Source organism: Acinonyx jubatus, chromosome B4 (assembly GCF_027475565.1).
Source record: "Acinonyx jubatus isolate Ajub_Pintada_27869175 chromosome B4, VMU_Ajub_asm_v1.0, whole genome shotgun sequence".
Lineage (NCBI taxonomy): Eukaryota > Metazoa > Chordata > Mammalia > Carnivora > Felidae > Acinonyx > Acinonyx jubatus.
Window position 1 is genome coordinate 133,401,661 of NC_069387.1, and position 18,862 is coordinate 133,420,522.

The following is an 18,862-nucleotide window of genomic DNA, read 5'->3' on the forward strand; positions in this document are numbered from 1 at the left end:
CAAATGAGACACTGCCCGGAACCTGCCCACCAGGAAGTCCTTAAGAGCTCAGTGAGCAGGGCTCTTAAGACCCAGACTGGAGGGAGACACCCCATGAGAGCCCAGCACACCTCTCCCAGCCCACCTGACCCAGGGAGAGGGCCTCTGCTGCCAACGGCTTAAGTCACCAATGGAATGAAGAAAAAGCCAGGCTGTGTGAAGCTGATGAGAACAGTAACCAGTCATAAAACGAAGGAGATCTGGGTGCCTAGAACCACAATTCCCAGACCTCGGGATTTCTAACTGAAAATTTTCCCCCCAAATTTGAGGGACTTTTCACAAAACAGTGCTGAAATGGATATCCATCCACGTGTGAAAATATAAACAGCAATTCATACCTCATCCCATAGGCACAAAAAATGACTCTACATGGATCACAAACCTGAATATAAACCCTGAAACTATAAAACTTCTACAAGAAAATATAAGAAAACACTTGTGACCCTGGATTACACAAAAATTCTAGCTATGATACCAACCTAAAAAATACAAACTGTAGAACAGATCTGATCAAAATGTTTCAACTTCTCTCCAAAGGACACTGGCAAGAGAATGAAAAGACAAGCTACAGGGGCACCTGGGTGGCTCAGTTGGTTAAACACACAACTCTTGATTTCAGCTCAGGTCTTGATCTCACGGTTATTGAGCTCAAGCCCTGTGTTGGGCTCTGCACTGCGTGTGAAGCCCGCTTAAGATTCTCTCCCTCCCTCTGCCCCTCCCCCCCCTTGCACAAGTGCATATACATGCACATGTGCACATGCTCTATCTCGCTTAAAAAAAAAAACACGTAAAAAATAATTTAAAAAATAAATGAACTTTTGGGGCACCTGGGTGGTTCAGTTGGTTAAGTGGCTGACTTAAGCTCACGGTTTGCAAGTTCGAGCCCCGCGTCAGGCTCTGCGCTGACAGCTCAGAGCCCGGAGCCTGCTTCAGATTCTGTGTTTCCCCTGTCTCTCTGCCCCCTCCCCCGCTCACACTCTCTGTCTTTCAAAACTGAATAAACGTTAAAGAAATTTTTTTAAAAATTAAAAAAAAAAAATAAGTGAACTTTTTAGAATGGACAAATGGTTTGAATAGATACTTCACCAAGAAAGATATACAGATAGCAAAGAAGCACATGAAAAGATGCTCACCATCATTAGTCATTAGAGAAAAGCAAATTAAAACCACAGTGAGCCACCACTACAGACCTACCAGAATGGCAAAAGTTAAAGACCGACCATACTAAATGTTGGCAAGGACATGCAGGCACTACAACTCTCACACACTATGGGGCAAGCGTAACATGGTGCGGCACCTTAGAAACCGAAAACAGCTTGGCGCCTGAGTGGCTCAATCGGTTAAGGGTCTGACTCTTGGTTTTGGCTCAGGTCATGATCTCAGAGTGAGTTCAAGCCCCATACTGTGAGATGTGCTGATGGTGTAGAGCCTGCTTGGGATTCTCTTTCTCTCTCTCTCTCTGCCCCTCCCCAGCTTGCTCTCTCTCTCTCAAAATAAATAAATAAACTTTAAAATGTTTTAAAAAAAAAGAAAAAAGAAAACAGCTTGGCAGTGTCTTAAAAGGTTGAACAAACATTACCATACCATCCAGCCATTCTGCTCTAGTATTTATCCATGAGAAATGAAAGCTTCTGGACAAAGACCTGTACACAAATGTTCACGGCAGCTCTGTCCGCAACAGCCTCAAACCACAAACAGCTGAAATGTCCATCAACACGCGAATGATTAACAAACTGCGGCATCCCCAAACACTCGACAGAAAAGAACGAAAAGTGACAGACGCTACATGTACAATGTCAAAATAATTCTGCTCAAAGAAACCAGACTTAAAAACTACGTACCGTATGATTCCGTTTCTGTAAAATTCTAGAAAATACAAACTAGCGTACAAGGGCAGAAAGCAGACCCGCAGTTGCCGGGGAGTAGGGAGTAGGAAAGGACTAAGGTGGCTCAGGAATACTTCTGGGGGTGAAGGATATGTTCATTATCTCAATTATGGTGATGGTTTAATGGGTGTATTCACATGGCAAAATTTATCACAGTATAACCTTTAAATATGTACATCTTATTGCCTGTTGATTATACTCAATAAAACTATTTAAAATATGGGTGGAGGAAGGGCACCTGGATGGCCCTGTGGGTAGAACATGTAACTCTTGATCTCGGGGTCATGAGTTCAAGTCCCATGGTGGGCATGGAGCTGACTTAAAATTTAAAACATTAAAATTTGGGAGGGTAATAACATAAAGCCGCTTACCTTTTGTCAAGTAAGAATACTCTAAAAACTACCAGCTTGTGGGGTGCCTGGGTGGCTCAGTTGGTTAAGGGTCTGACTTCAGCTCAGGCAATGATCTCATGGTTCACAAGCTTGAGACCTGCATCAGGCTCTGTGCTGACAGCTCAGAGCCTGGAGCTTGCCTCAGATTCTGTGTCTCCCTCTCTCTCTGCCCCTCTCCTGCTCATGCTCCGTCTCTCAATAATAAATGTTAAAAAAAATTTTTTTTAAAAAAGCTAAAATATAGAATGGCTACAATTTTATACCAAAAGGAAGCTGTTCCCAAGAAAAGGTCATTGCTAATCTTAATATACAAAAAGAACACAGTCTTTTTTCTCACACTAGTGACAATACCATTTCAGACCAGCTTTTGTGACCCACTGGGCTGGGGACACCGCTGGGGGCTCCACAATCCTCAGGCAGCTCCCAGGCTCGTCTTCACGTCCAACTTGGCAGTTACTCCTGGAGGGGCAGCCCCCCACCCCACCCCCACCCCGGTCCCAACAGCCCCGTGGAAGGTCACGTGTACTGTGGGACACTGTGGCTGCGGCAGTGAGCCAAGACACTGTGTCCTCCCCTTCCAGGGGACAAGAAGACACAAGAAGTATGTTCCCCAAAAGGTTCCTGGAGTGCTGCTTGGCTGCTGAAGAAGTGAAATGCCTTGTTTCTGGAAGAGCTCTTTACCCCAAAGCCAGTGTGTCTGTATTGTGCTGCAAGGAAAAGTCTCCCATGTCAACATTAAAACTGTTCACTGGGAATCTTCCAGGCTGAAGTCCATTGAGCTGAAGCGGAAATAAAAGAAGGCCACGATCTAAACCGGAATCTTCTGATACTGTGCCAGAACGCTAACAAGATCCCGAAGATCTCAATTAGCCAAACCCCAGAAGGAGACTTCAGATAAAACGGGGCCCGACCAGCGATCTCATCGTGTGCGGCTGCTCTAGTGGTCAGAACAGCTGAGAAGAGGCCAGGCCTGCTCTGGGGCCCAGCTCCCCGAACCCCAGCTGTCAAGCAGGGAGGGACACCTCCCAGCCCTGCAGGTCCCACGAGCAGCAAGGATGGCAGGGCCCAGCACACTCAAGTCCCCCGAGCAGGGACTTTGTTATTTCAAGAAACCAAACACACAAGGAATCCGGAGCAGTTCCCCGCACCACACGACTCCCACGTGCACTCGCGAGAACACGCCGGCCTGCACGCCCGAGCCCCGTCCACACAGACGCTACCCGGACGCAACCGCCATCCGGTCGCCTCTCAGCCTGAGGTGCGTGTCCACCGAGGCACGGTCCGCCCTCAGTAGGACGCGGCGGGGCAAGAGGCCCACACGGCTCTTACCAGTGGGCTGGGGAGAATTCCAGGGTCTCTGTCCCCGTGCCTGGTCTGCAAGGAGAGACGCGGGTTCCGGGTAGGCACGGCCCCTGGCCTTTCAGATTCCTCACCCTGTGGGGAGAGTCGCGTTGGAAGAGGGCCCCAGGCAGGAGTCCCACGGGCCCAGTCTGATATACACTGAAGTGTGGATGAAAGGTGTGTGGGTGCGCTGCGGCCCCTGAACACGCGCCCCCCCCACCCCCACCCCCCGTGTCTCCCTCTCTCTCTGCCCCTCTCCTGCTCACGCTCCGTCTCTCAATGATAAATGTTAAAAAAAATTTTTTTAAAAAAGGGGGTTTAAAAAAAACCCCCCGGAGCCACAGCCTCCCAGCCAGGGCAAGAAGCCACAGAACTGCCTCCCTGCCTCAGAAACCCTACAGATTCTCTTGTCGCCCCCACCGCCACCGCTTCCCCGATCCCCCGATCCCCAGATCCCCATCTCATTGGACTTCGGATCTGGCCTCCCCCCACTCCGCCTCCCCCGTTTCGACTGGAAACGCTTTAGAACGCCTCCCCGCTCTCTCTGAGCGCACCAAGCGATGACTTGCCCCTCCCAGCCTCGGGACTGCTCGGGACCCAACGACAGGAAAAGCGCCCGGACGCTGCAACGCTGACTTAGCCCCGAGCAGAACCCGACCCTCCACGGTATGAGCTGGCCACAGAGAAACTTAACCCCGGCACTCAGTCACGTTTCAAAATAACTCTAAAGGTGCTGCTCCGTGTTCGGCACGAAGTCGTGGCAAGCCTTAGAAGGAAGCAGACTACGAAGTTATTAAATGTAAATATTTAAAGAACGAGCAGCTACGGATGCCAGGAGGACGGCGGCCTGCGACTTCCAGAGTAACGATTCTGTTATGTCAGGGGCCCAGTCGAGATCGCCAATGCTACCTCATCCCACCCTCCAGAGAAGAGAGGAACTTTTTAGAAGCAACTTTTCAGGAAGTCCCTGTGTCCTCTGGGCAGTGCCTCAGAAGTTAAAAAACAAGAAAACGACTCTCTGATGTGGAAAATCTGTTGTGCATATAAATCTCCTCCTCCTTTAAGCCAAGCAGTGAACAACGTGCATTTCAAATGCCATTCACGAGGCAACTGTCTGGGACTGGCGATGAGATCATGCCATTTTGCTAAAGGCATAGACACGTATACACGGCAGCATTAAGTGTCTATAATGCCTACCATACGGGGGCCTGAAACCCACGTTTCCATCCTGCAACAAGACCATTTGACGGGACAGTCAGGCAAAGAAGACATTTCTGACTCAGTGCTGAAGGAAGCAATCAGAGAACGGAGATGTCCCGGGCAAAAGGGCCAGACTTCATTTTCCGGTGGCCTTTCTGATGATGCCCTCGGGTCTAGCTTGCTGAATTCCACAACCCCAAGCTGCTCACCGATCAAACACACACACTGCACGGCCGGCCGAGCTACGAGGCCTGTCACTTAACCTAAGCCCAGCTTCCCACCTGCAAAACAAAGTTGTCATAAGGATAAGTGTAATCACGCATGGCAAAGCAGGGCACCTGCCACAAAGAAGCCTCCATAAATATTAAATTTTTAAGTATCATTATGATAATGATGAAGTTAAAAAAAAAAAAAAAACAATTTAGGAAAGTGAAGGCTGGAAGGAGCCAAGCCTTAAGCAGGAGGGATGAGGCCTGGACCCTCCAGCCGCGAGGCTGGCCTTCCCTCCACACTAGGGCATGCGTTGTCTAAGCATCCCTAGTCCCCTGATTAGTCGTCCCCCACCAGAATGTAAGGTCTTGGTCTACTGTGTTCCTGCTGTAACCCCAGTGCTAGGAATCAGGCCTGGCAAGAGACGGACATTCAAATATTGTTGAATAATCAAATGAGGATTTATGAACTCCCCAGAATTGCGCGCAAAAACGCCTGCAACCTCTTGGGGGGTGGGGGAGTCTACTGTCATGAAATTCCGAAAGAGAGCTCAGAACTAAACCCACGTCAGGATATACCGCTGAGTTCCACCCACATCTCAGAACACTAATGACCAAGGTTATGTTAGTAAGGCAGCAAACTACACAGAGCAAAATCAACCAGAGGGGAACTTACCCAGAAAAGAGAAGGCTTCTCAAGGGCTGGCCACCATGCAGTCTTCGTCTCTGCCGTGGGCAGGCCCCAGCCTTTACATCTGCAGTTCGGATTCTGGAATGTACTTCGCAACAAGAAAGTCGAAAGCCAGCGAAAACCCTGTGTACAAACTACGCCTGGTGGGCACAGCTCTGAGTGCGCAATCCCTCTGGGGCCACACCCTCACCTCCTGGGGAGCCAGCGTCCCTGTGGGGACCACCAATGCGCTAGAGGGCTTTAAGGCAGATCTGTGAGCCTGTCCCTTCAACTGCATACATCTGTAGCAGAGGAAACGGCGCTGGCCTGTGACCAGAACTCAGCAGTCTCGTCCCCGTCCCACTGCTCAGAGAGGGGCCCTCCTACAGGGGAAGGCAAACCGGGTCCCCAGTGAGGAGGGTGAGGAGACGGCGGCAGGACTTGAGAGCAGGGCTCTGCAGACTCTGAACAGGGGCAACATGCCACCTCCACCCCGGAAGGGAAAGCCGCCTCCCCCCACCCAGCACCCAGGGCTGACAGAGTTCATCTCTCGGGAGTGGGCCTCCACCTCTTCCAATCATGCTGCTAACATTAAGTTTTTGTAAGGCAGGAATTTAAAGGGGTCCCCTCACCCTGCCTATCAGTTAGAGGGCACATGATTCTCAACTATTTCTTTGTTTTGGTTTGTTTTTTAATTTTTACTTATTTTTGAGCGAGAGAGCACGAGCAGGGGAGAGGCAGAGAGACAGGGAGACAGAGGATCCAAAGCAGGCTCTGTACTATCAGCACAGAGCCCAATGCAGGGCTCGAACTCACGAATGGCGAGATCATGACCTGAGCCAGAGACGAACACTGAACTGACTGAGCCACCCAGGAGTCCCTGGTCTCAACCATTTCTGAATTTCGTAAACTACACATTCCTGCTGGAGGTTAGACACCAAAAAGCACAGGTCTAAAACAACAATTCTGGAGACGAACACACACACACACACACACGCGCACACACACACACAAAACCTTCAAGGAGGGTCACATGACTGGTCTTGAGCTTTAAAGGGAGGTGATAAAACAGCCTTTCCCCCCAAATCAGGCAACTTCACACCCACCTGTAAGAGCAAGAAGAGCGAAATCCAAAAGGAAATAAAAGCAGCATTAAAGGGAAAATAACAGAAACAAGTCTGGAATTTATTATACCAACCACCTCATTCACTTTTCATAAAAAGAGACGTTAACTTTTTCCCCATGACTCACTCGTGGCCAGGTCTACCCCTCTCGCCCCACTGCGAGGCCCTGTTTCCGTGAGACTCTCAGGTAAGGCCCAGCCCCAGGTCGAAGAAGCAGAAGAAACTTGGTGGGCCACCACCGTGCACCCTGCTGAACCCAGAATAAAGCGTGGCTCAAAGGCTGCTAAGGAATCATGCCTCAAGGTCAGGTATCAGAGGGCCTGTCCTGAGACTCAGTAGCCCTCACGCCACACCACCCAGCCGGGTCACGGCAGCTGAGCAGACATTTCTCGGGAAATAATACAGGAAGTGTGGAAAAGACACGGGGAAGCTACGAGCGTGAGCCTCTGGGGCTTGGTAGTTACCATCCAGCTAGGCTGAGAAGCTGCAAGGATGCCTGAGCCTTCCGGCCCCTGCCAAAGCCTCTGCCACACACACTACCAAAGGCTTGGCAAGTTGCCTCGGCAACAGCTAACCTAGGCCCGTTTAGGCATCTGTGGAAACCAGGACAAAGTACAGTTTCCATACTTGTGATACAAACACAGACTGCTAAGCACAGAGCAAAGCATGACTCTAAAACTGGGGTTGATTGGGGCGTCTGGGTGGCTCAGTCGGTTAAGCGTCCAGCTTCGGCTCAGCTCGTGATCTCATAGTTCCTGAGTTCGAGCCCCACGTCGGGCTCTGTGCTGACAACTCGGAGCCTGGAGCCTGCTTCGCATTCTGTGTCTCCCCTCTCTCTGCCCCTCCCCTGTTCGTGCTCCGTCTCTCAAAAACAAATAAACATTAAAGATAAAATAAAATAAAATTTAAAAAAATTAAATTAAATTAAAATTAAACGAAAACAAAATTGACAGAATACACATGAGTGGGGAGGGGAAGCAGGAATGGAGGTGGCACCCAGCTGAGCGGACCCAGAGAAGCCAGCCCTGCAGTGTTGGCAGTGAGGACCCACTGGTGCCTGGGAGACAACACTCTCCTTAGGCTTCTGTGGTGTTTGCGATGATTTCCTCTTACTTCCACCTTAAATCATACTAATGTCTCTCATTCTGTTCTGCTGTGGACGTCAGCCTTTCTTAGCCAGGATAAGAAGAACTAAGAAAAGAGTTTTTGTCCTGGGGAGGACAGAGGACTCAAGGGGAAGCAGGCCCTGCCCACCCCAGAGATGGGAGGCCATGAAGGAGTCACAGCAGGAATCCAAGGGAGGGGCTCCAGGAGGGGGAGAGCGAGGCCCTGAGGCCCAGCACCGCTCCCCACCAGAGCCCCTCCTAGTTCCTGATAAGCAGGTCTTTTGCAGACCCTGGAAAACGAGCCACCAGGAAAACAGGACTCCACTCAGTCTGAGGGAGGATACCTAAGGGACTGTGGAAGATGAAAAAGCCAGCCATCCCTCGGGGAAGGGACACGGTGAGGGACAGTGAAGGACACAACAACTTCCGAACAGGAAAAAAAAAAAAAAAAAAAAAAAAAACAAGGAGAGCAAAGCAAGCATGACACTATAAACCTCCCAGTATGTTCTCTGAGATGTTGGACTCTAACCATTCACAGGGCCAGGAACATCTCTGAGAGCTGCCTCTAGAAGGTACACAAGGTAAAATCTGCAGGATCACTTGATCCCCAGGCTGTCCTGACATCCCAGTGACACTGGCGGGGATGACCTGGCACAGCAGAGCCCTTCCCGATATGCACACTGTCAGAGAACGAAGAGATGTGGTGGCCCAGAGCGCAGGACCACTGTACTGACAGAGGAATGCAGCCACAAACATTTACAACCTTGGAGACGTAGAACATTAGCTCGGGTGATTGATAAAGAAGCAAAGCCTTTTTCAAAGACTGTTTCCTGCTAATTCGAGTAAAACGATAGCCAGAAACCTAGAAAGGAAACGTGACTCATTTGAGAAAACCTCTCGAAAGTTTCTTAATCTCACAGATCCTTGCAAGTTCCAGAGGCCAAGGCATCTTAAAGAGAGAGAATCCCTCGACACTTTCACCCATAAGTATCAGGAAAACAAACCCACAAGCAACAGAGAAGGCTTTCAAACCTCTAAGACGTTCATACCCTTTAATCTGGGACTTCTATTTCTGAGAATTTATTCCCAGGAACTGAACACACAAATGGAGAAAGAAAAATGAAACTGTAAATTACAAATTCATCTACAGTAGCCAAAAAAGTTGGAAATTACCTAAAATGGCCAGCATTGAGGAAATGGTTTAATCTCATTACATTCACAAGATTATAAAATCATTAAAGGTCTTGTTAAAGACAATGGTAAAACCCTGGAAAATATCAGATAAAATATTTCAGTGGATCTGAATAATGCATTCCTACCAGCGAAGATTAATGAAAAAGAGGCACATGCGATTGGTGCCTGCCATTTACAACCCTGTTTACAACCTGAAGGACCTTGGACTAGGCACACGGTCTCACTCCTGCAGTGTCCTTGCATTCAGACTGGTGACGTCAGAGGTCGGACAGAGGCAATGCACCTCCCTGGCCTCCCCTGAAGCCTGAAACAAAGCAGGCAGCTAGCAGGTGGCAACAACTCCTAAGATAAACTGAAAACCCCTATGCATGCGGAAGGTAAAACACAGAAAGAGTTCTTTATTCAGAAAACTCTATTTTCTGGGACGCCTGGGTGGCTCAGTCAGTTAAGCGTTCTGACACTTGCTTTCGGCTCAGGTCATGATCTCGCAGTTCAAGAGTTCGAGCCCCACGTCAGGCTCTGTGCCACCAGCACAAGATTCTTTCTCTCCCTCCCTCTCTGCCCCTTCCCTGCTAGTGCACGCTCTCTCTCTCAAAATAAATAAATGAACATTAAAAAAAAAAAAAAAGAAAGAAAGAAAAACCTCTGCACCTTCAATATTTAAAAGAAAAAGACAAGAACAGGGTTGGTAAAAGCCTTTTAACGATTATCACCAGCATACAAACAAACATCTGCTCTAATTTACCTCGACAACGGATCTTCATTTGATATCAGAATGGCAACAAAATGTGAGTATCTTTCACAATTTTACATAGTGCAAAATGAGTGCTTTACAGAAATGTAATTTCTCCTTCAACTCGCTGTTTTTAAACAACATATGACACTTTTCAAAATACAGCCAGTGGGAGGTGAGGCAAGGATACGCCTAAGCCGGGAGCTCTGGAATCCCCAGGCATGCTGTCCGCCCCCCACCACACACACACACACACACACACACACACACACACACACACACACACACACACACACACACACACACACACACACACCAGTCAGGAGCTGGACAGCGGCAGCGGACAGGTGGATGATGGACAGGCCGTGACCACACACCTAGCAGCTGGGCTCCTGAAAAGCCTCTCCCTTTTCTGCCCTTATCTCCCTGCTATATAAATTACAAACTTCCAGATTATCTCACCCAAGTTAGTGGCAGGCATAGATCCTATCTTAAAACAAAAGACCACGTGACTCACCTCTTTTCTGTTTCTGAGAGGTGGGGAAGGAGGACTAGCATGTAATGCTTATTTTCATAGGAGAGTGACTGACCCAGAATCTACTTATTCAAGGCAGCAGATGAGTGAGAAGAGTATGGCTTCAGAGTCAAGCTGAGGGTCAGCTCTGACGGTGACCCTGTGAAGGTCACTTCATCTCTCAGAACTCTGATTTACTTACGTGGAAGTGGAGTTAACGCTCTCTCATTGCAAGAATCAAGGGAACAGGAATGTAAAGCTTCTTGTACAGTCCCTCAGGAACCCCAGAACCCAGAGGCCTGTCCCAGGTGGTGGCCTCCACCCTCGACCGACCCCCACTGTCGCGGGCCTCCTCGCTGGTACCTGCCCAGACTCCTGAGCTGAGGATGCGTTTACTGGCACTGGACGTCTGTCCCAACTGCTCCCTGGATTGAAACACCATCACATCCAAGCTAAACGGCACCCAGGGAGGCCAGCTCCAGCCTCCAACAACCAGTCAGCTATAAAAACCCACTAATAGCGGGCCTGGAGGTCCGTGCGGGGGGCACGGCCGGCTCTGTGGTTCCTCTTGAAGACCACAACTCACAGACTTGGCACGCTCAGTTGGCGACAACATAATTGGGCACAACGGAACACAAATTGTAGTTTCAAATATGAGAATGTTCACAAAGCATGGTTTAGGCACCGCTTTATAATAAAATTTCATTCGGTTGAATAGGAAACGTCACAGCACTGGACGCAGTCCGTTCTGTGAAGGCCACCTGCAGGCCCCAGCACAGGCCCCACACCGAGGCTCCCAGGGAAGCCCGGCACAGGGTGGAGGCCCGGTCGGGGTCCTGGCCGGCTGGCCTCAGCCAAACCACCAGCCCCCCCAGGCCTCCCTCTTCTCCTCCTCCAAACAATGAAGAGTGAGGCCAACCAATAAGGCTGCTCTGGAAACAAAACGAGAGCTCTAGGAAAGTTCTGGTAAACTGCAGATGCCTGCACAACCAGGCTGGTTTTTATATATTGTCATTATAAAATCAAGCTCCTGCACAAATACTAATTCTAAAAGGAGAAGGGTAATGGTGCAGTTTGGGACACAAGGAGAAACCGCCCATAATTCTACAGCCCTAACTACCATCGCTGCACGTAGTCTAATACTTTCCCCATGGGACAAGTGTCCGTGTACCTTCACAACTGGCTTTCTCAAGTCGTGGTATTTTTCGTCACCTCAGTGACAGCCATCATCACCCTCACACATGCGCCTTCGAATCTGAGAGTCACTAAATCACAGCATCGGCCCATCATCTCAGACTCAGGCTCTCCACCACCTAGAACATTCAACTCAGGCACAGAATCGCCCTCCCAGAAGGAGCAAGGCTTCGGGAGAGGTTGGACCGCCCTCCGGCCTGCGCCCCAACAGGAAGGGCAGATTCAGACAGAAGCAGAGAGGCGGCAAGGAGACGGGAGCCAGGCCCTGCAAGTGCCAGGGCGGGCGGCACTCCATGCATGGCCAGAGGCCCTGCCCCCATCAACAACCCGACATCGTCCCTATGACCCGGGTCACCAAGGAAAGGTCCAAGTATACCAAATAGACTTTCACTGGGGAAAAGAAAACATTGTAGGAGGATCTGCAATACAATTGGATAACATAACATCAAATTAGGCATTTTATAGGCACACTTGCTTACTCAGCGAATTCACTTAAGTAGACCTTGGACTCTGAGCTCAACCAAAGTTACTGAGCCCACACCACAGAGCTGGCACAGGTGCTGAGCTCTCAGGGCCACACTACCCTCCCTAGGTCATGTGAGGAGGGGGCCGTCAGCGGCCCAGTTCTGAAGATGTTGAAGCATGTGGCCAAGGAAGGCCACACGGTTACCTAGGGGTAGAGCTGAACTCAAACCGGGACTGTGCGACTCTGAAACCGTGTTACCTCCTACAGCTTAGTGCAATATGACCTTCCTGCAGGAACCAGAGGTGAAAGTTACCTCCTGACTGCATGGATTGGTGAGCAAAAACCACAGGGAAAAGGCAGAACCCAGGCAGCCACTGCATTACCAACCAAAACCGCAAGCAACATGATAAGCAAAGAGACTGAGGCAAGACGGTTGCGAATCCCACTCTGGAAGCCCCTGTCGTTAGAGAGTGCAGCCACCGCTTCCTAGAAACCTGGATGGTAATCCCTGAGCCTCCAGGGGACAGCAGTGACCTTGGTGAAAATGAGCTACCTAACCACCCGTCCCCATCTGCATCCCAGACTTCTCAACTGACGTTTCCTTTCTGTGCAGAGCTTCAACCTGCTGTGTCTGCTGCCCGGAAACAGCTCCCCACTGAACTCCCGTCCTCCAGGAAGAGGTCCAAAACCCGAGCCAGCGTGCCGGGCAGGTTACACAACCTGAAGCCTGCCCACCCAGCCTTCCCTCCCTCCACCTGAAGAGGCTCCTCTCACCCCAAGCCACTCACACTCCCACATTCTCGACAGCACCGTGCCTCCCCGACTGGGATTCTCCTTCCAGGCATCGTCCCCTGGAAAGCACCTGTGGATCTGGAAAACCCCTCCAAAGTCACCTCCCTGAAGGTCAGCTCTCTGCAGTGTTCTGAGGGCAGTCAGACCCTCCCACCTCTGTCCCCTCTACTTTGTACATGCTCCTATCTGCTACTGTCCTGGTGAAACGTGATTGCTTCCAGGTCAGCCTCCTTGACTGAGCTGCCTCTGCAGAGTGTGACAGTCACCTTCATCTTGGGATCCCAGAGCTGTGGGCGGAGCCAGGCACACTGGACACTCAGGAGCCAGGATGCCCCCAGCTTCGACCCCCCCCGCCTTGTCCACTTCCCCACACCCACAAACATCTCTCCAAACGCTCTCGGCCCCAGGGAGTGAAATTAAAATAAAAAGCAGGCACTTGGACATGGCAGTCTAATGGAGCTGACAACCACTCTTATCGATATTTAAATCACAGAGAGCAGGCCACTGGAAGAGAAGCGCCAGCCTACAGATGCAAGCTTCCTGGTCAGAGGAAGGGCTTGTAAATACCAGCAGAGCTAATGAAGGAGCCATTATGGCAGGTCACGTTTAACTAGACACCATCCCTGCAAGGGGGCGGGCAGCCTGGGGCCTCGTCATGGGCCTTGCCTTCCGACAGCCTCATTTCCTGACCAGGCTGCTACTTCTGGGGACTTCCAACTGCTTAATGCTCAGAATTCACTGCTGCCTGTAGCCTCCACCAATTCCTCTCTCTGGGGAGTGATTCATTTAAGGAAGCCGACACATGGCATGAGGCTTTCTGTTCAGTGTCAGGGAGAAGGTGCATATCTGCCTCGCCCTTGTAGGTTTCCCAAAGAAGTGCATGGTGAAATGAACAAATAACGAACAAATACCTTCTTCCACCTCTGGACGATGAATAATAGTCTCAGATGCAACCTAACAAGAAGACAGGACCACACGCATATACTCACACCACATTTGACGGATACCTACTGTATGCCATCCTACACCTCCATCTGAGTATTCAAAACATCTTCACTGCGATGATTCTTTCCATCAGTAATAAACCACCTAACATCCGTGAGTCTTTAAAATTCAGTGTTCTTTTGCATACATGAGCTGAGACTCTGTGCTCTGTTAATAAACTGAAAAAAATCAGTCCCTAAAATATTCAGACTCTGGCCAGAAGGCCACAAGAAGCCACTGTTGGAAAGTCATGGTCATTGGCACAATCCACACCCAACCCTCAAACCCACCCAGGAGCTCTGGGCCCAGGGAGGGGCCTCACAGGCTGCAGGGGACATCTCATCTGAAGTACATATTTGGATGGACAAATCGAACATTTGGAGTTCTGACTTAACATTGACTTCACACGTTTTTCAAGTGCTAAGCAACTGAGAGGTAATCATTTCAATGTACCCTTTAATCAATAAACATTAAACGAGTCTGCTCAAAACACCTAAGTCCTACAAACGTGTCCCTATGAAAAATATGACAAGAAAAACATAACAAAAACAAAATAATCCTTTTGACAGGCAGAAAGGTGTTCAGTGATCCAAATTCCGACAAAAAAAAAAAAAAAAAAAAAAAAAAAAAACCAGCCCTTTCAGCAGATGAGCAAATAGTTTCCTCTGTAAGTGACACATCCTGGGATATTTACACTGCCAAACATAACTGGTAATGACAACCACCAAGGAAGCAAAACCTAATGGAAAAACCCCAAGCTGGCAACCAGGTGCCCCAGTTCTGGTCCCAGGACAAGCCTCTGGGTGTGTGATCCTAACCAAAGGAATAGCCAGCCCCCGTACCCCTCTCTTCATCATGAAAAGGACTATCCATCACCGCCCAAACCAGTCAAACATTTTAAGGACCCAAAAAAAAAAAAAAGAGAGGTGAAAATGCTTTGGAATGTGTCCTCTATAAATACAAGTCATTGTTATTATTAGCTCAAAGATGACTGAGAAAATAGGATTACAGAGTATCAGCAGTGAAGGGGGTTAGAGATGGGGTGATCCCAGAGACCTCAATCTGGCCCAGCCTTCTGAAGCTGTGTCCTTTCTGGGAAGGAGTGCCCAGTTTTTATTAAATTCTCAAAAAGTGAAGAACCTCTCAGGCCTTCACCTTACAAATATAAAACCTGAGGGGCACCTGGGTGGCTCAGTCACCTAAGTGTCCAACTACAGCTCAAGTCATGATCTCACAGTCCGTGAGTTTGAGCCCCACATCAGACTCTGTGCTGACAGCTTAGAGCCTGGAGCCTGCTTCAGATTCTGTGTCTCCCCCTCTCTCTGCCTCTCCCATGCTCATGCTCTGTCTCTGTCTCTCCATAATAAATAAACATTAAAAAAAATCTTTTTAGAGAAACACATAAACATATGTCCAATATATCTCAATTAAAAACTAAAGATTTGGGGGCAACTGGCTGGCTCAGTCGGTGGAGCGTGTGATTCTTGCCCTCAGGGTTGTGAGTTTGAGTCCCACGCTGGGTGTAGAGATTACTTAAAAAAAAAAAAAAAAAAATCTTTAAAAAAACAGAACAAAACAGGGGCTCCTAGGTGGCTCAGTCAGTTGAGACTCTGACTCTTGCTTTCAGCTCAGGTCATGAACCCAGGGTCATGGGATCCAGCCCCATGTTGGGCTCCACAATAAGTGTGGAGCTTTCTTAAGATTCTCTCTCTCTCTCTCTCTCTCTCTCTCTCTTTCTCTGCCCCTCTCCGCCCTTCTCCCCTGCTCATGCTCTCTCTAAAATAGAATAAAAATAAATAAAAATTAAAAAACAAAATATTTTATTCTAGGAATTTAAAAAATACATGGTGTTCTATTAAGCTAACAGATTAACGTGCAGAATGAATAAATTGTTATTCTGGGAATAAACGGAAGCCAACACATAACTAAAGAAAGGACATCTCTGTTGTTGTTTTATGTGTGTTTTTAATCAAACTACCAATGTGTGTGCTCCCAGATGGCCGCTGTTCTTTAAAGAGTTACCTTTGGAACTACACGCACATCAAGAACATTGCATGGCACAGAATACCTCTGAGTATACTTGGAGAATTCTTTTAAGACTGTCTGCACTCAGCAGACAGAACATAATCATCGCAATACCAAACGTCTGAAGGAATTCCTACACAGCCGCCCCAGGGACCACCACTGGGACCCATCAGGAGTCAGGTTTCAGGCACCAAGATACTTTCAGGTTTGTGAAGGATCACCGCCAGGGCCGTAAAGGTCGGTCTCTACCTGCGGAATGCACACTGACTTCATAACTGAGGCCCTGCCACCCTGCCTTCAGGTGCGCCAACTGCAGTTCCAAACAATCTAACTGGAAAAAAACTGAGCCAGCACCACGGCTCACATGAATGTGGTCATTACCCCCATAATCTACGGGGAGGCCTCCGTACAGCGACCATGACAATCTGATGGCAGATAAGGCAGGCGCAGGCACGAGTCAGCGCGGAGGTTCCACTGAGTGTGGCCTAAGAGCACTGGGTAACAGGTGCCCCATCTCTAAACGCAAGGCACCATTACTATTAATTAAGGCGTCTGTGGAATCTTTTTGATATTTCTTAACATCCCAGAATCAACTGATGACCCGGTCAGAAGCAGGAAGCCTGAGCATCGTGTCCTTAAGTCAGTCAACGCAATTTTCAAGTGAATATAGAGAAGAAAATGAAAAGGACAAATGCCCCTCAGCTCCCACCCCAGAAATGCCTGGCCATCAGAGATCTGGATTGGGCATCAAGGACAAGGGAAAGACAACCTTATCTCCCAGCAGCAGGCGGTGCCGGGAACCCACACACTTTTTCACAGATGCATACTTTTAGGTAATTTAAATATTACAACCTCTCATACACCTGTGACTGAAAGTAATAAAGTTCCAACTCCCAAACACCATGAGCTGAACGTGCCACTTCCGTTCAAATGAGTTTTTAATTCCTCTCCGAAACCTGAATAAAGAGTACAGACCAAATCACCCTTCTGCTCTTCCCTGTTATGTTACTTTCCCAAGTAATCAATATCACCGGCCCAACAGCCAGCTGCTTTAAAGCCTGAAGACAATTGTCAAAAGAAAATCACACACCACAGAAAGTTTTTGATGTGGTGGCCTCATATCTCAAGTAGCATAACCTCACCAAGGAGAATGCCGAGCTCCAGAAGAAAGTTCAGATGCACGCAGATGAGTTTCCCACATGAATCAAGAGAAACCCCAGTTGCCCTGGCTCCTATTCAAAGCCTGTACGTGGAGGCTTCAAGCAGGCTTGTGAATCAAGTGCGATAAGAACATTTGGGGGCAAGAACGGGAGGGCTGGCATTCACCAGCGCCCACCTGGTTGGTTTCCTTGCCCTGGGCTCCAACCTGGCAATCCCAGGAGGGTTAAAACAGAACTTCAGCCTAAAACTGCAGAGGAGGGAAGGAAGCTATGAGCTCACCGTCAGCAACTCAGGTTTGAATTCTTTTAGCTGTTCTCTTGATTTTCATCAGCACAGCCAGGGAGTGTTTGGTAAACAGTGTAATGAGTAGCCGTGGAGATTCTGGGCAGCCTACCCTCCTCAACCACAAAAACACAGGACAGTTGCAGTAGAGGAGGGAAGACCCGGGAACGCTTACACACACCCCACCTCCAAGGACACCTTCCCCTGGGCACCCAACTGGAGGGCAGCATCCTCAAAGACAGCAGCTGCGTGGGTCCCAAGGAGGCGGCACAGTTTGCCCTCCCGACCAGCTCCATCCGAAAAGCAAAGTCCCCCGCCCCCCCCCCCACTCCCCCGCCTCCAGTGGAGCCAAAACCCAACGAACCACTGAAATTAAGGGGCAGAAATTGCTACCTCTCCAATCCGGGACCCCTCTCCAATTCCGATGCCCGGGCAGGCTCGGAAACCCCAGAAGAGAGAACGTGTTCACGTTTCTAAGAACCACTGACAGTCTGGGAAAACTCCGAGGGTGGAACGGGGGCCAAGAGCTCCAGCCTCTCCTGCCTGTCTCCGCTGCCCCAGGACCTGCTCGCCAGGAAGGCCTCGCCGCCCTCACCCCCGTGGAGCCAGGAGAGACACGGGGAGGGTGGGAAGGAAGGAAATAGAGGGCAGTCCTCAAAGGGCCCCCAAATAAGCTCATCCGCGTTGGTGTCCCGCCTGCCCTCCAACTGGCGCCTACCAGCCACCCCGCTCCTCCCCCCGCAGCCGCCCTCGCCCCCCACGGGTCCCCCACTGAACCTCCGCGCCCCTCGGCCGGGCGGCTTCCCCGGAGCGCGCCCGCCGCTCCTCCCCGAATGTCTGCGGAGCGCCCACCTGCCCCCTCGGCAGCAGCCTCCAACCCCGCCGGCCCCGCCGCGGCGCTGCCCTCCCCAGCGACCCCCACCCGAGAACCTTCCAGCTCGCGCTCCGGCGCCCGCCGCCCCCGAACACGCCCCCTCCCACGGAGACAGGAAGTCCGCGCGCCGGCCGCACAGGCTTCCCCCCGGGCGAGCAGCGCGGGCCCGGCCGCCCACCGGCGCCCCCGTGGCCGCCCGCGGCGCCCCAACCGTCGCGGCGCGCCCCTCACCTCGGCCGCCGCTCTTCTCCCGACTCGCCGCTCACCCCGCTCCCGCCGCTACGGCGTCTCCGGCTCCGGCTCCCGCCCTGGCTCCGGCCGCGCTCCTCAGCCCAGCCCTGCCCTGCCCCGCCGCGGCCGCCGCTGCCGCCGCTGCCGCCGGCCAGGAGCGCACCGCCCCCGACGCGCCCGCCGTGCTCGCCCCATTGGCTGCTGAGCGCCTGGCCCCGCCCCACGGCCCCTTCCACACCTCGGATTGGACCAGGGTGCCGGGAGGCGGCACGCCCCCTGGCGCCCAAAAGGACCTCCTCTGGGCACCATTGGCGGCGTCTCCTGTCAATCAAGGGGGAGTGCCTACTTAACCAACCGATAGGGTGCCGGGGGTCACTGTCCCGGGGTCGCTCCCAGGCTGTGCTTCGCCGCGCTGACGTCCTGGGGCCAGAGTCCTGAGGCTTTG

General features: G+C 50.7%; 1 protein-coding gene across 1 annotated transcript in view; it reads right to left on the reverse strand.

Moving 5' to 3' along the window:
- The window catches only part of PACSIN2 (protein kinase C and casein kinase substrate in neurons 2), a 132,040-nt gene extending 113,468 nt beyond the window's left edge, over positions 1 to 18,572 (reverse strand). The window contains exon 1 of the mRNA XM_053226884.1: positions 18,418 to 18,572. The gene's annotated coding sequence lies outside the window, so the exon portion shown is untranslated. The remainder of the gene's footprint in view (positions 1 to 18,417) is intronic.
- Positions 18,573 to 18,862: the final 290 nt, after the last annotated feature.